Source organism: Podarcis erhardii (genome assembly GCF_964252035.2).
Source record: "Podarcis erhardii genome assembly, chromosome: 1".
Taxonomy (NCBI): domain Eukaryota; kingdom Metazoa; phylum Chordata; class Lepidosauria; order Squamata; family Lacertidae; genus Podarcis; species Podarcis erhardii.
Genome location: NC_138497.1, coordinates 64,486,096 through 64,498,230, shown reverse-complemented (window position 1 = coordinate 64,498,230; position 12,135 = coordinate 64,486,096). Strand labels below are relative to the sequence as shown.

At 40.5% G+C, this 12,135-nt stretch overlaps 1 long non-coding RNA gene across 1 annotated transcript in view; it reads right to left on the bottom strand.

Moving 5' to 3' along the window:
- Positions 1–8,937, bottom strand: part of LOC309327649 — a 163,691-nt gene extending 154,754 nt beyond the window's left edge. The window contains exons 1-2 of the long non-coding RNA XR_014150612.1: positions 8,644–8,937; positions 8,497–8,601 (exon numbers count right to left, since the gene is read on the bottom strand). This is a non-coding gene — a long non-coding RNA (uncharacterized lncRNA). The remainder of the gene's footprint in view (positions 1–8,496; positions 8,602–8,643) is intronic.
- Between the last annotated feature and the right edge of the window lie 3,198 nt (positions 8,938–12,135).

The window sequence follows — 12,135 nt, the reverse complement described above, 5'->3', positions numbered from 1 at the left end:
CAATATTTTGGCCATCCGACCTCCATATTGAGTCTTTTTCTAGCCTTGGCCTCCACTGGTGATAACCACCTCGGGGTCTTACCTTCTAATAAATCTTTGTATTTTGTCCAGACCATAAATATAGCTTTCCTGACAATATGGTTTTTATGAACCTTTACCTTGTCATACCACAAATATGCATGCCATCCAAAAGCATTGTCGTACCCTTCCAGATCTAGAACATCAGTGTTCTCAAGAAGTAACCAATCTTTCATCCAGCAGAAAGCCGCAGCTTCATAATATAACCTTAAGTCTGGCAGGGCAAACCCCCCTCTCTCTTTGGCATCAGTTAGTATTTTAAATTTTATTCGGGGCTTTTTGCCCTGCCAGACAAACCTAGAAATATCTTTCTGCCACTTCCCAAAACACTCCACTCTGTCCACGATCTGTAGGGTCTGAAACAAAAATAACATCTTCGGCAATACATTCATCTTTATAACTGCAATTCGGCCCATCAAGGAAAGTTTCAATCTTGACCAAATCTCTAAATCTTTCTTAATTTCTGACCAACATTTTTCATAATTATCTTTAAACAAATTCAAATTTTTGGCAGACAAATTTACCCCTAGGTATTTTACCTTTTTAACAACATTTAATTCTGTCTCTTTCTGAAACCCATCTATTTCCAAAGGTGTCAAGTTTTTCTCCAAAACCTTAGTTTTTTGCTTGTTCAATTTAAACCCTGCTACCCGACCAAATTCATGAATTAATTCTAACACTCTCTTCGTACTAGATTCTGGCTCCTGTAATGTTAAAACCAAATCATCTGCAAAAGCTTTCAGTTTAAATTGTTTCACTCCGACCTGTATTCCTTGTACCAACCGGTCTTCCCTAATCATGTTCAAGAGCACCTCCAGAACAGAAATAAATAACAGAGGGGATAGGGGGCACCCTTGTCGTGTTCCTTTTTCAATTTTAAATTCTTCTGTCTCCACATTGTTTACAATCAATTTCGCTTTCTGCTCTGAATAAATTGCTTCTATTCCATTTTCAAACCCCCGTCCCACTCCCATCCCTTCCAAATTTTTCTTCATAAATCTCCAAGAAATGTTGTCAAAGGCCTTCTCCGCATCAACAAAAATTAACACTGATTTTGTATTAATGTTGGTTTGCAAAAGTTCCAAAATGTCAACAATATTCCTAGTATTATCAGACAAATGTCTTCCTGGGAGAAAGCCTGCCTGGTCTTTATGAATTACTTCATTTAATACTTTTTTAAGTCTACTCGCCAAAATGTCTGCAAAGATTTTGTAATCCACATTTAGGAGTGAGATGGGACGGTAGTTCTTTAGTTGAGTCTTTTCAGTTTCCACTTTAGGAATCAATGTGATGAAAGCTTCTTTCCACGATTCCGGTGCCTTCTTCCCCTCCAAAATCTGGTTGCATACCTCCATTAGTGGTTGTATCAAATAGTCTTTCAATATCTTATAATACTTGGAGGTAAGCCCATCCGGACCTGGAGATTTGCCTAGTTGCATATTCTGAATGGCACTCTCTATTTCTTGTTGTGTTATTTTGTGATTCAGGGTTGTTCTCTTTTCCTCAGCAAGTTTTGGTAGACCATTTGTTTTCAAAAATTGGTCTATCTCCTTCTCCTCTTGTGGCCCTTGAGTGTAAAGCTTTTTAAAGTATCTCTGGAAGCACTTCCTAATTTCTTCTGGTTTCTGGATATTTTTCCCTTCAGTCTCTAGATTGGTGACTGTGTTCAATTTTTGTCTCTTTTTCAGTTGCCATGCTAAAAATTTCCCACACTTATTAGCTGATTCGAATGATCTTTGTTTCATTTGTTTAATTTTCCACTCAACTTCTTGATTTATCAATTTCGCATACTGTGCTTGATAAAATTTAATTTCTCTCAAGATCTCCTTCGATTTTGGTTTAGATCTCAACTTTTTCTCTCCATCTCTTATCTTCTCTAAAATCTTGTCTTTTTTCCCATTCCAGAGCCTTTTTTTTATCATGTTCTGTTGTATCAGAAACCCTCTCATAACTGCTTTGCTTGCGTCCCAGATTGTTCTTTTTTCCACCGTAGTACTCAAATTAATTTCAAAATAGTCTTTCAAAGTTTTTTGGGCCTTCTTCACAATCTCCTGATCTCTTAATAGAGTGTCATTCATTTTCCATCTAAAGGAGCCGGTTGGAGTAAGTCTTAATTCCATTTTCATAGCATTATGGTCGGAGCAGGTTTTTGGGCAGATTTCCACTTTTCTAGTCATAGGTGCCAGCCTTCTAGTTATCCAAATTTGGTCTATTCTTGTCCATGACAGATGGGCCTCAGAAAAGAAAGTTCCTTCTTTACGTAGGGGGTTTTTTGTCCTCCAGATATCAATTAAGTCCATATTGTCAGTTAATTCAAAAAAGGTTTTAGGTAGTCTGCCGTCTTTTGTTAAGCTTTGATTTTGTGACTTATCCATATTTGTGGAGACTACTCCGTTCATATCTCCCATCAAAATGATGTTAGTGTAGTCTAAATAGTCCAGGATTGTCTCATGCAGTTTCTTGTAAAATTCTGATTTCCCCTCATTCGGTGCATAAATTCCTAATAACAATTTTTTTTCTCCTTGAGTCTGTATTTCAATAGCCAGAATTCTTCCTTGCTCATCTTTGAATAAAAATTTTGGTGACAGGCTCTCTTTTGCATAAATCACCACTCCTCTTTTCTTTACTTTGTCCGATGAAATAAATTCTTGGCCTAATCTTTTGTTAATCAAAACTTTTCTATGGAGCCTGGTCACATGTGTTTCCTGCAAGCAAATAATATCCAATTGTTCTTTTTTCAATATATGAAAGATTCTTCTTCTTTTCTCTGGGGAATTTCCGCCATTTATGTTCCAACTAAGCAACTGCAGAGACATCCTGGATCAAGCTATAAGTCCTGTGGTGGTGTCTCTTTCTTTTGGTCCTCTGGTCCCGAGGGTGTAGGTGCTGGTATAGGTGTAGGTAGTGGTGGTGGCCAGGCTCCTGTTGTCCCTTTCTGTAGGTCCTCTTCGTAGTCGTTCAGAAACTTTTGTTGGTCTTCTGCTGATCTGATTTTAACTTTCTTTCCTTTAAAATTAAAAGATAGTCCTTGAGGAAACTCCCACCTGTAAGGAATTGAATTGCCTCTCAGTAATTTTACAAGTTCCGTATAAGTCCCTCTAAGATCCAAAAGCTGTTTAGGTATGTCTCTGTAAATTTCAGCTCTGTTGCCCTGGATGACAAGCGATTTTCCAAAATGGAGGCCTAGTATTTTGTTTCTCTCTTGCTTAGATCTTAAAACAATCAAACAGTCTCTAGGTTTATCCTTCCTGGTCACTCTTCCCAATCTGAAAGCAGTCACAATTTTAAAATCTTTATCCTCTTCAATACCCCAGAACTTTGAAATTTCTGATGTCAAGTAGCCGATCAAGTCCTCCTGTTCTAGTTCTGGAATAGCTCTAAGTCTAAGATTGCTTTCCCTATTTCTCAGTTCAGTCATCGACCAGTAGGCCTGCTGGTCATTTATCTGTTTGTGTAGCGGCTTCACCTCCACCTTTAGTGCCTCAGCTTTCAAGTTGCCTTCCTCTGCTTTTTGTTTGGCTTCCTCAGTCAGTTTGTGGTTCTCTGCTGTCACTTCTTGAAGGTTCCCAATTGCTTGTGTATGTTGAGCCACCTGGTCAGACAATTTATTTATTGAGGATGTGGCTTGGTCAATTTTAATCGAATGTTCATCCGCCTTTTTATTTAGAATTGCCAGTTGTTCTAGAATCTGATTCAGAACTTTTTCAGACCCTCCTGAAGCCATATCCCCTGTAGGTGTCAGCTCATCCACTTCTTTTTGCGTTTCTAGAACAGTTGGGACCGATGATCTGCGTGGTTGGGAAGTCAAAGTTGTTTGTACCAATTGTTTTGCCTTTGTTTTAGCCAACCTTGTTTTCGCTGCCTCGCTCATTCCAATCCCTTCTGTATATCAAGGTCAAACTGTAAGTGTTCCCATGAGAGAGACAATTCCAAAATGTAAACAACCAGGCAACAGAAAGTCAAAACAAAATGTAGTTCCCAAGGAGTTATAAATCCAAAATCCTCTAGGGGGAGTAATAAAGTTCAACCAAAGGAAAGAAATTTTCCCTTCTTTGCAATCCCAACAATCCACAAAAGGAATAACAATCCAAAGGGGAACAACTGGAGTTCCAAGCAAACTTTTGGTTTCTTTTTAACATTAAGCTTTCCCCAACTTAAAACAATGTCTCAGAAGTGGTGCAAGAAACAGTTTCTCTGTATCTTCAATATTGTAGCCTTAATGTGTAACACTTTCAACGTTAAGAATAGTACCACAGTTTAGCAGTTTGACAGTTCTTCTTTACACTGGCAGCCCTCAGATTGGCTTCTTCTATTATTTATAAATCCCAAAGGAAGAAGAAAAGTCCAGTCAGAAAATCAACATAGAAATTCCACAATTAACTCCTTTAATCCCAACCGATAGTTCTAACATCTGCACGAAATCCAAACTTTACAGTTCTTTCACAGCGCTTCCTGCTTTTTGAAACTTTACTTTGATCTTTTAAGCACGGTGGGGAGACGGACTTCCTGGTTGCATCTCCCGTTTTCAGCCAAATTAAAGTATTTTAGTCCCGATAATTTTAAGTCCCCTTACTCACGGGTTGTGGTTGTAGATCTAATATTCCAAGAAGAAAGGTCAGCGCTCATCAGCAGCAGCCGCGCGGCTTTGCTTCCCGCAGAAAGAGCGATGAACTCACAGCGCCGCTCCCCCTTTCACGTTCCGGAGCCCCTTACGGTGTCCCTCCTTCGTTTCTGGGGGGGCTTCTGGCGCCCGCCGAGTCCCACGGCCATGAGCTCACTCTGCCCGTGGTTTTTCTGGATGGGTCGCCGCTATGCCGCAGCGAACGACCCTTTCCTGCGGAGCCCCTCTTCAGAGCACGAAGAGGACCGCCATTGCTGTTTCGCGCCGCCTCCGGAAGTCCCATAGAATTGGTCAATTTCAGTTTCTTCAGCACCTGTAGTTGATGCATAAACTTGGATTACTGTGATGTTAAAAGGTCTGCCTTGGATTCGTATAGAGATCATTCTATCATTTTTGAGATTGCATCCCAGTACAGCTTTCGCCACTCTTTTGTTGACTATGAGGGCCACTCCATTTCTTTTACAGCACGGGTGTCAAACACAAGGCACGTGGGCCGAATCCGGCCCGCCAGACCTCATCATGTGGCCCGTGTAGCTACCACCTCATCCTCAGCTGCCGCCTCATCCATTCGGCCCCCTCCCTCGCACTACTACTCTCCGCCCGCGCGCATCCGGAAGCCAACCGCCTGTCACCTGACGAAGCGCTTTTCAATGGTCGGCCCGTCAACTGTTGGCGGAGTAGCGGGAGGGAGCCTTTCCTCATCTACGGAAACCCAGCGGGGACACGGCCAAAGGGAAGGCTCATTTGTTAAATAATGAGGGGCGTAGCGGAGGCGTGGCGTTCTTTTGAGCGGAGCCCGTGATTGGGTGTCTTGGGACTAGAGGCCCCGCCTCAGGCCTGGCCTCCGAGAGCGGCCTCCCTCCTTCCCTCAGTCCTAGGCGGGAGAGCATCCAGGGAGGTGCTTCCGCTTTCGTTTTCCCTACTGTTCTCTCCCGCCCTGTGAACTTAGGATCCCATATTCCTTTTAAAAGCAAGGTGCTGCCTGCAAGGTAGAGAAAGGCTAGGATGCGCCAAGCAGACTTCGGAAAGGAGCCCCATGGAGTTTCATAGCGCTTGCTAGCAGGTAAATAGGTATACAATTGCAGCCGGAGCCGCGTTGGTCTATCAGCAGAGTGGGGCTGATCCAAATGTCCACGAAATAGGGAACATGCTGTGCTGAGATGTCAACCGCCCAACCACAAAAGAGGAAAACCTGGTTTAATGGTGAAGTTACAAACGCTTGACTTTAGTCACTGTCTTTTAAAAAAATAAAAATATATATTTTGGGACGAGAAACACAGACATGGGTGTAGCCGGGGGTGGCAGGTGCCCCCTTAATCAATAAAAAATAAAATAAAAATACAATTCTCAGGTTCCGACGCCCCCCCCCCCAATCTGACTATGCCCATTAATGCAGACTTAATTAGATTAAGCAGTGGGATTTGAGCTTCTGTCTTGGGCTGCTGGGACAAAGAAGTAAGTAATCACTCCTCCCTTTGTTTATGTGTGTGTGTGGGGGGGGCGAATGTAGCACTTACCTACACATCTGGATAAGGACTCACTTCTTCCTTGCCCTTACACCTGCCTTCCTCAAATAAATATTCAGCCCACAAATTTTGGAATTCCAGGACCGTAGATTGGGGAGCTACTGCATTTACATGGAAACTTTGGCAATATTTGTATGTTTAAAAATAAATAAATTACTGTCTGTTACCAAAAATCATTTTTCAATAAATTGTACAATAATTGTACATTTGAATATCTACTTGCCATTATTCTGACTATGTTTCTGCTTTCAGAGCTAGTTATTACTTACATTATTGCAGTGACAATAATTTATGATAATAAAGAGTGGACACATAGTCCTACAGATACAACCGGCCCTTTGAGGGTGACCAAACTGCTGATGCAGCCCCCGATGATTTTGAGTTTGACACCCCTGTTTTACAGGATTCTTGCCCACAGTAGTAGATATGATGGTCATCTGAACTGAATTCTCCCATTCCCGTCCATTTTAGTTCACTGATGCCCAGGATGTCAATATTTATTCTTGCCATCACATTTTTGACCACATCCAGCTTACCAAGGTACATGGTTCTTACATTCCAGGTTCCTATGCAATATTTTTCTTTACCGCATTGGACTTTCCTTTCGCTTCCAGGCATATCCGCAACTGAGCAACCTTTCGGCTTTGGCCCAGCCGTTTCATCAGCTCTGAATCTACGTGTACTTGTCCTCTGCTCTTCCTCGGTAGCATGTTGGACACCTTCCAACCTGAAGGGCTTATCTTCCAGCGTCATAATTTTTATATGCCTGTTGTCTTTGTCCATGGAGTTTTCTTAGCAGGGATACTGGAGTGGCTTGCAGTTCCTGCTCCAGATGGATTACGTTTAATCAACATTTTCAACTATGACCTGTCCATCTTGGATGGCCCTGCACGGCATAGTTCATAGCTTCTCTGAGTTACTCAAGCCCCTTCACCACGATAAGGCAGTGATCCATGAAGGAGCTACTGAGCTACTGAGCTACTAAGCTTAATTCAGTGTGTTCGTCATAGCATATAAAACCCTAAATGGCTTGAGACTTAAGTGCCTAAAAAAGTGCATTTTCCAGTATCAACCTTCCCAGACCCTACAACTGGCAGGTAAGGCCTTGTTGGTGGTGGTACCACCAAAGGCTTCCCAGTTGGCATTGGTCCATGACAGGGCCTTTTCAGTGGTGGCTCCCCATTTGTAGAATATCCTCCCTTGTGGGTGACATGCATCACTGTTGATCACTTTCAGACTAAATTTTAAAACGTTCCTGTTTACACATGCTGAAATTCACCATTCCTGGAAATCCTGAGATGAATGCTTTTTGGACGTTTTTAATTGGGTTTAGATTTAAAACAAAACAAACAAACAAACAAATAAGGTTTTATTATTGATGTGTTGATGCATCTGGGAAGAAAAACAGGATCTAAATTGAATAAATAACTAAATAATGGGGAATCTGATTTAATGGACAGGGAAATGGTACTCAGGTGAAAATCAATCCAGTGAAAATGGGGGCTTACAGAGCATCAGCGTTTAAAATGTGCACTGCAATGTCTTCAGCAGAGCAATTATATCATTTCCCATTCATTTGAATGTTGCTTCTGACTGCATAGCTCTATAAGCTTACATACCAGTTTGTATGGACATATCAGTATGCTAATTTGTCTTGTTTCAGGTTGGATCACCTTTGAGCAGCCTAAAATTGCATTTTAAAAATCTGGGTAGCACTGTTTTTTTAAGGGAAGTCCTTCATTTTACTTTTTAAAAAAATCCCTGCTGATTTCCTTAAAGAATAAAACCACTTCAATTAAAAACAGCTGGTGCCAAAGCCTCTAGGCAATTTTTTAAATTGTTGCCCCTGTCTCTTGTTCTTTTGTGAAGTTATAAATTTAAACATTGTGAACACCATAAATGCTGTCTAATAAAGAAATGTGGTATCTATCTATCTATCATCATCTATCTATCTATCTATCTATTTATCTATCTATATCTATCTATCTATCTATCTATCTATCTATCTATCTATCTATCTATCTATTTATCTATCTATCTATAACAAACCTTTAAAATGAAGACAAATGTTGGGAACCTTTGGCCCTCTGGATGTTGCTGAACTACAACTCCTATCTGAACTACAACTCCTATCAACCACAGCATGCCTGGTGAATGGACAGGAAAGATGGGAGTTGTAGTCTTGGTAACAACACACAGCATAACAGGCTGTTAACGTTCATACAAGAATATGGTATGTAAACTTGTTGTTTAATTTGTATGTTATGTTACTAAGGATTATGTTACATCATGTTTGTTTAATTTAGAGTATACATGGCTGACGAAGCCCGGTTGGGCGAAACAAGGTATTATTCCGGAATCCTTGTCGTGCCATACCTTCAAGTATTCCATCTGATCCGACATCTACATTCTCCATACCTTCCAGTTTTCCATTTGATCCGATATCTACATACAAGGAACGTTAGAATCCTCAAAGCAGCAATACGTGGAACATCATAAGATAAACATACCATATTGTGGTTATTGCCAATATGCCAGTTTAGGAACCGAATGGACTTTATTTCCTGACCATCCATTGGACTTTCATTTCTCTGGATATGTTCTATTTGCATGATGTGTTGGTCTATGGAATTACACTTTGTGAGATATTATATGTTGAATTGTATTTGAAATAGAAGTTACATAGTCAAAAACAGCCTGTTACGTTGTGTGTGTTGTTACGTAAGGTTTCGTAGTGTTTTGCATGGGAGTTGTAGTCTTTCAGCATCTGAAAGTCCAAAGTTTCCCTATACCTGCTCTAAAAATATGCGCCTGTAGAGACTTACTTGTTCACTCATGAGCTCTTTTTAAAACACCAGAAGTTCTAACAGTAAATTTGAGCTGCAATCTTATGCACACTTACTTAGGAGTAACCATTAAACTCGAAGGGACTTGTATATTCAATGTATTTCGAACCACCAAAGAACATTACCCTCACAAGGCAACTTATTAAATCATACTGCAAAACTATTGCCACATATAGTCTACCACAGCGTGTCAGACAGTATCAGATATTGACCACTAAATGTCTACTGCTGCTCAATGTTGACTGTTAATGCATGCCAACTGTCAGATAGCATCAAATATTTACTGTTGCATGTCAAATATTGATAGCCTTTGCAAAGACGTCAGATGTGAAACAGCAATGTCAAATATCACTCATTCCACAAATATTCATACAACCAGGGAATATTCAGAGAATATTCACCATAAATTCTAAGAGAAGAATTTCCTCTGAGAGGAAAATTGGTTTTATCTATAGATGTATGATTTAAGTTCTACTGGTAAAGTAGTCAAAGGAGTAAATGTCATTCAGATAACTGTTTCCTTGTTTCACATTTTATAAGAGTATTTGAAAAAGGAATCAACTAGACTTCCTTAAAGGGAATCTTCTAATGGTTAACAACATCAGAAATAAAATTTCCTTTCCATCTTTCTATGCTGTTAAGTTTTAAAAAGTAGTTAGCAAGCACAGCAAAAACAGAAGTTCCAAGAAATCATTTTAATTTGTATTGTAAAAACCATCCCTACTAAGAAGACAAAGCATATTCAATACTACATTAGATGTGGGCCTAAATTAGAGATGCAGCACATCAGCCCACTCCATTTCCACCCCTACAAACCATTTTTTGGCATCCTGGATTGTACAGCTCTAAAGAGTTAAAAGTGTTTGTTTCACAGGAAATTGGAAGAAATTTATGTGCGCAAGTGAAACTGAAAGGTCGAATGTGTGACTCATATCTATTGACAGATGGAATGAGCATAACATAAGCAGACAGTGACTAGAAAACAAGCAGGTTGTGTGAAAGTATTTTTAGAGACTAATTTCTACCCAGCTGTGTCATCTATGAATGGAAGAAGTTTGTGAAAGTTACCTAGAAGCTGCCTAATTCTTTACCAAGTAGACGTTAACACAATACCAAATGGGTTTAAATAAGCATCTTAACATTTTTGTCAGGATATTTGACAGGAAAAACATGTTCCCTCAAACATGCTATTAGTTCCCCCAAACAAATAGGTAGTTGTGATATTCCATATAGCTGTGATATTCTATATATACTAATAGCAAACATTCTCCAAGTGTGAATCCTTGTAACAGCACTTCCACCCACAAAAGAGGCATCAGCAGGCTTGGGGGAACCCCAAGGTTTTCAGATGTACAGACAACAACTAAGGATATATTCCTTAAAAGAAGGGGGACAGCCCAATAAGGACGGAGCATGCTCAGTGGACATGCCTTGCTGACTAACTGCTGGGGTGGGGGCAAAACACTGTGTAGTGAGGATTGAATTGTATATTGTGGGAAAGGGTACATCTGGCTGGCACCCTAACACCTGCTTTTCTATTTACTATTCCTATCTTTTTCCTGTTAAAAATATGCACATGGTTTTGGAGATAATTCATAAAGGTTTTCTCTTAGCATCCTAGTGTAACCATATAGTATGGAATTTTAAAAGGGTTTTATAATTTTAAAAATCTTAGATGGGCAGCAAGGAAATAAACGGTGATGGTCTGCAAACCATCTGGTTTAGAGTGAGGTCACTAAACCTCTGAAGACAATGTCATTTTAAAAGATGGTGAGGAGGAAGCAGCCAGGGGTGGAGCCCATCGCTTGAATAAAGCCCCCCTCCAGGCCTTCCTAGGCCACGCCCCTTCTCTGGCCACACCTGTCACTGGCCCTCCTCTGAACCCTCCTTGATTATGTTTGCCTGGCTGGAATGTGTCCTTAAACAACCCCTTGCTTCCCTGGGTTCAGGGAACAGACTTCCAGCAGCCAGTGTGTGGCTGCTGCAGGGCTGGAATGTAGCCTAGTGTAAAGGTCACTAGTATTGCTCCTCCCACTTTTGCTTTTGGCTCCACCCACCACTGGCCTCCCAGAAGGCTACTTATGTGGGAATGCAGTCCTTTGGCTGCTGCCTCCCAGGACTTCAGCATGGGCAGGAGTTTTCCATCATGCAGCAGCCACTGGCATTTTCATTAAGCAAAAACACCTCAGCAATTGCCATTATTCCCAAGGGTTGGGTAGGAAAGGGTTTGTAGGTAAAGTCTAACATACAGTTCCATTTTCTGGCTAGGAATTGGTCTTATAAAATGCAGCAGAGTCACCAAAGGAATGATTTACAATGATTCCCCCCTTCTCTGTGCCAGAACGTTCTTGATAATACATGACTTGCAGACTGGAAAATAGCCCAGTGTTACAATGCTTTTAGCAGAGACATTAGAAGCACAATTATTTTTATTCATTTGTTGACAGAAGGGTAAGCACCGCTGAATGAAAAAAGCGACTCAAATTCAAATGGAAGATTATCCTTAACCCTCTGGATTGAAAAAAATCTTTGTAGACAATCTAGATTAAGAAATCACAGCAGATTCATTATTTATAGAGCTGAAATGACACTGGTGGCCCTCTCAGATTATCTCCTCTTGACCAATTTAATATCCTTGTGGAGGAACACATTCTTTGAAGTCTGATTTCATCACTGCATATAGTTAACAGTCCCCTTATTTCTAAGTGGAATGATATTTTAATTCAAACTGTGACCCACTTACTTTTGCAAGGAATTTAAGGCTTGCACAAACACATGCACTTTGAGCCTCCTAGTATTTCTGTTCATGCCTGGTTACAGTTTTTGTGAAAGAGAAAGCAGAAGAGGGAAATTCAAAAAGCACCTGAACATTCTGCCCAATAGAATTGTGACAATGCAGGATGGAGCTCTCTAGAAGAAACAGTATGGCAACATAATAGACAGTTCTTCATGAGTACTGCTTCTGTTAATTACTCTTCCAGCATATATTTGTCTGCCACTACAGAACTGAGCATTTGAGAAGAGAAAATGTGAGCAACATTACACAGGCAACGAGTTCCCCTCT